The sequence below is a fragment of the Larimichthys crocea genome, chromosome VIII (assembly GCF_000972845.2).
Source record: "Larimichthys crocea isolate SSNF chromosome VIII, L_crocea_2.0, whole genome shotgun sequence".
NCBI lineage: Eukaryota > Metazoa > Chordata > Actinopteri > Sciaenidae > Larimichthys > Larimichthys crocea.
The window spans coordinates 22,099,757-22,105,296 of NC_040018.1; positions in this window are offsets into that span (position 1 = coordinate 22,099,757).

The window sequence follows — 5,540 nt, forward strand, 5'->3', positions numbered from 1 at the left end:
GTGACATGCCTCGGGCTGAGGAAGAACTGCTTTCCTCTTCTCTTCTCTCCTCGTCTTGGCTCTCCGTGTCCCATTCACTCTGCTCTCTCAGATGTCAGGTCCTTATAATAAAGAGGTAAACTGGTGCAGATTGTCAAGTGGTCTGATTTTTTTTCTTGAGAGGAGAGGCTACGGAGGTCAGAAAAGGCTTGCTTGACAAGGGAAATTCTCTTTTCCAGCAGTGTGCATACGTCATGATGTGAACAGAACTGGTATAATAGAGAGATTTGGAGGATTTATGTGGCTCTCTGTAATTGAACGTAATTGGGAAAGTGCTTGACACTTGATATGGATTTATATTACCACTTACCCAAAGAAATGTTTTTTTTTCTGTTGGCTGGCTTTCTTAATGCTAGTCTCAAGCGAGATGACGGATTTTGGTTACTTGTGTATGAAGACTCACGACACTAATCATAACAATATTGGGTAACTGTGTCTTTAAAGCCTCTGGATCATTTAATCCTTGTGCAAAAAAACCGATTAACAAAGGGGAAGCTAATGTTTTTCTGCAATCTCAACACACGCCATATTTGCTTTTGTTGCTTAGATACGCAGTGTTAATAAGAGTGATGCACAGTTAAGAAAAGTGCACTGTTGCCACTTTTTGCAGCACAGAATTAGTGGCAAACATTATGAGAGTGCAAGCCATTAAAGTAAGGAATAAGTCTTAATTTATAGCTCTGGTCTGTTTGTCATTTGGCTTGGCTACTGCTTTGTTGCATAAGCATGTGTGGAATAATTACGGACACAGTGTGATGGGATTTATAATGGGGCTGAGGATGATGAGGACTGTGCAGGAGGAGGGGACTGTGGCCTTCTGCAGCAGCGCCTCCAGATGTGCAGACGGGGGCCGCAACCCTGTGTGGTTCCACTTTAAACGCAGTGGGAGAGGAACACGGCCTGTGAAGTTGATGCGCCAAGTCCAGCGTGTGCTCACATGTGTGTGTGTGTGTGTGTGTGTGTGTATATGTGTGGGTGTGTGACGGTACCACCGTTAATATTTCAACTTGCATGTCATGTGTGTGTTTCAGAGAACGTGTTGGCTGGACTTTTATTCTTGTGGCTGATAGTGTTACAGCAAAAGCCAGAGAAAGATGGGCTGTCTGTAAAACATATGGCTAGGGACACAAAGATTTATTAGTGACAGGTTACCTGATTTCACCCTGCTAGTCCTGACACACAATTAAAACACATTCTTTCACTTACTCACACACACACAGACTCAAACACACTTCACTATGTTGCTCCACCTCTCACCTAGATGTTTAAATGTCATTGCTAAGTGCCTCTTGCCTCAGATCATCTGCTCAGCTGGTTGTTCTGGTAACATACTTCAGCATCTTTCATGAAGCAGCTGAGCACCGCTCCGGGCCACTCAGAGTGGCACTACATGTGCTATCCCTATCCAGGGGCCTCAAAGGGGCTCAGGGGAACCAGGTGTTACTTCCTGTAGCGCTTTCTCTTCTCAGGACGATGAGGCTGCACAACTGGCCGCTGGGATGGAAGGAATTAAGGGCCAACTACAGCCTTAAAGTCAACTTATTTGCCCAGCTGCTTGACACGAGAGTGTGGCAATTAAATCAGGAAGTCAGAAGTCATATCAAAAACCTTGCAGCACGTCTATTAATGTATTTCTTTTGTCAAAACGGAGCCACATGGTCAGTTTTCACCGTAATATCCTCGTCAGAAGCATAAGGTTACTGTATTTGGTCAGCGAGGACAACAAAATTATATCATGGCTAAAGCTGGCACTCTGTCAATTGTGCCACCTTTTGGTTGTTTTATTTTTGGTACATTTTAGTCTTTAATTAATCATTTTATTGGGTCCCTTGCAGCAGCTGGCCTTCTCACGTTAGTTCTATTGTTGGTAAAAATAGAAATTCACATAACGTGTTGACTGCCTTCAGGCATGTGTATATGTCTTTGACACTGGTTACAAGGCCCGCCACTGCACACACACACCCAAGCAAGTTGGCTATTGAACGTACCATAGTTGTATATTTCTGTGTGTTGGCTCCCACAAGCACGTAGGATAAATCCAATATCAGTGTGGGTGCTGTCGCCAATGTGTTCTTTCTACCACCCACACAGCTGTGAACAGCTGTTAGGACATTGTGGCCCTCTGCCTCTAACTATAAGCCATGCACCAACTTTTTCCATAACTCCCAAGTGTTGTATTAAGGCTTTATAGCCCCATATTCACATATATGTGAGCACAGGCTTTACATGCCAAAACAATCTGCCCTCTTTGTACTCTGTCAGCAGCTCAGACTTTACTTTTCCTAGGCTGGTTTTATTCACCGAGCATGTCTCCTGACTTTCCTGTGATCACCTATGATATAGTAATCGAGCACAGAGCCTTTGATGGCCTGAAACAACAGCTGAAATGATGATTATATACCATGCCTGGTCCTGAAGAGACGGCAAGAAAGTTCACATTTTGTTCTAAAAAGCTTTCCTTTGATTTTTCCATTTCAAAGTCTGGTATCATACAAATATGCCGGGCAGAGATTATGCCACCCCTCCCTCTCCTTCCCCATCTTATACATGTTGCTCTCATCACTGAGAATGGAGTGTATCCATAATAACTTGCACATGTCCCACTTTTGTCTTTGCGGTTTTCATTCGGCTATAAATTGAAGGTAGACACTTTTTTCTGCGTCTCTTTGGGTGATGTGTAAGACAGGTTTAAATGGATGTAATTTCACTTTGAAGCAATTGTGTGACTCATTAAATGGTGCCAGTTTGCGTGTACATTGCTGGTGGTTTTTGGAGCAGCACGAGGGCCCTCCGAGTCACCGTGCTTCAGGTCCTCAGCTCAGAAAAAAAAAGAAGACATCTGGCACCCATTCGGGTGAGAAGACGAGTGCCAACGCGAAAACATTAGGCGATGGACCAAATGCTCTCAACCCCAGTCTAACACGGAGTGCATGACAACCAAAATCGAAACCTTTCGCCGTGCTTCAGCATTTGCACTTCATGTGTTGCTCTAAAGATTTCCCTTGCCTGACTCCAGCGCTCTCTGTAGTGAAACTGATCCTTATTGAATTATGAAGGAAGCATTGCACAACCGTGTAGCCCAGCCACTCTCAAATCCGCTGTGGTCGGCATAAAGGGGATGGTTAATTTTTACATTAGAGAGACTAGAGATGATTTTGTGAGTGGCATGTTGTCACTACTCCCCAAATGACCCCTAAACCCTCTTGTTCCTATTGGTACATCACATTCCACCCCCATCACAGCTTAGCTGACAAGCCGCATATTTCTAGAAACACAAGAAACAGATTTTTGTCAAAGCAGATAAAATTCCTATGTATTAATATTCCTAGCAGCACAACCTTTGGTTATTGTTTTGCAATTTTTCTTAACTTGCAAAACTCAGTGTTCTCTCTTGACATTTACATAAGTGTTGTTGGAAACCAATTTCCAACATGCATCTAGTCCTTCCAAAAACGGTTGTTAGCGGTTTGAATTTTGCAATGCAAGTGAACATTGTTTATATAAAATATAATAATCCCTCATAAAAGCCAGCTCCAAATATTCCTGCTTGTAGTTCCTTTCCATTTTATAGCATTAAAACTACACAAAAATATTGGATAGTGTGAATTTAAATTTACTGAAAGAGAGCATTTAATCATCTTTGGTACTTTTCTTCAAGGATGTTTAATGAAGAGACTACATAAACATGGCCCATGTCGATTTTGAAATTCATCCATCAAAACATCTCCCTAAAACTTTTATAAATCTTTTCTGTACGCCAGGTTTGTGGTATTTGAATTTCTTCACCCAGCAGATTTATAGTACATCATTTGAATCAGTGAGGCTGGTATACAGTAGTTTGCCAATAATGGCTTGAAGAAGTGATCATGCTGCTTTTCAGTTATTTTTCAAAATTGTTGAAGAAATACCCTTTGAAACCAAAAAGTGATAAGTTGTAAATCGGTCAGAAATATACCTGGGATCTATTACTTTTAAAGGCAAGGTCATAAAAAGGGAATAATGTTTTTTTACTCAACACAAGTATGAACCTTATTTCACACAATGTCACTGTACGATGCCATATCTTGAAGAAAACAGTGTTATAATCCATAACTTGGTGTTATCTTTAATCCAAATAATGTTACCTGCTTTTAATCAGTCATTTCTTAAGATATCTTAAGATAGATAATACATTGTAGGCGCAGGCAAGAAGATCAAAGTTAGGGTTAATTGCATGCAAATACTAGATATCTTATTTCAGGATGAAACTGCGACATCTTGAATGCAACTCTTTTACGGAAAACTCCGGAGCGGTGGTCCATATCTGACCTTGGGGATATGCTAACGCTGTGGCTTTGCGGAGATTTAACAGTTGTCATGAAAACATTAAATTGAGACCGCTGCATCTGGCAGTCAGACAGTAATGCCGGTACATCACAGTGCTGCTTTTTAGTGCCAAGGAGCGGTGACTCATTTCTGATAAACATCTGCATCATAAAATAAAAGCGTGGCCTTGCTTGCGTCTCGGTAATGGTACAGTGAATATCAGCTATGCGAGCAAGCGATTTTTTTCACCAAATTATAGTTTATTCAAAGCATACAGCTGCATCTGATACAAAATATTGGGCACAGACTGAGTGAGCTCTGTCATGGTTTCCACATTTTACATGGGATGATTAGTAAATTATCAGCATAATTACAGTATTTCTCTGTTACGCAGTTCCATAAACACTGCTGCCATTGTCTATAATAGCAATTAATATGTTTGGATTTTATGATATACTTCATTTCTTCCAAACATCTGGGCAACATTTCTTCCTACAAAACAAAAGTTGTTGTTGATCATAAAGCAGATCAGCATCTGTCCTTAGTCAGTGCATGGATTGTGAATACAATTCTTCAAATTTGCATTTGGGGTAGATTTTAAAGTTGCATGTTTCATACACCACCTCATATATGTTCACCTCTCACCTCCAGTTTACTCATCATAGAGTACTTTTAATCCTGTAAAATCGTTCTATAATGTCCTCTGAGCTTTCTGACACTTGAGAAAATAACCCTGGTGATAGAGCAAACACAACAGAATACCTGCTTTACAAAACTGTACAAAACTGTACAAAACTGTACAAAACTGTAGTGGGTGAGGCAAAGAAAGATGCTATCATTTTGCATTATGGAAAATGTTTGATCCTGTGTTTGTAGAGATTGACCCATACCAGGAACTAAAGGTCAGGATATAATGGTCTTGTCTGCTTCGATTGTATAGTACTAACTTGCTTGAGTACCCATTTTTGGAATTGCTTTAAATATAAATTGAGAATACTACATATTGTACATTTGACCAGTTCTTGACATGAAGGGGCTGCTGCAACAGGAAAGAAGTAGCACACTTGACAATATTCTTTGGGGTTAGTTTCATTAAGGGGATATAGCAAAGTACAATGAAATCTCCTTTTTACTTGATGTGAATGGACAAAGATGGATTTCCCAGTGGAAATTAATGTTGCTTAGAGCATTAACAG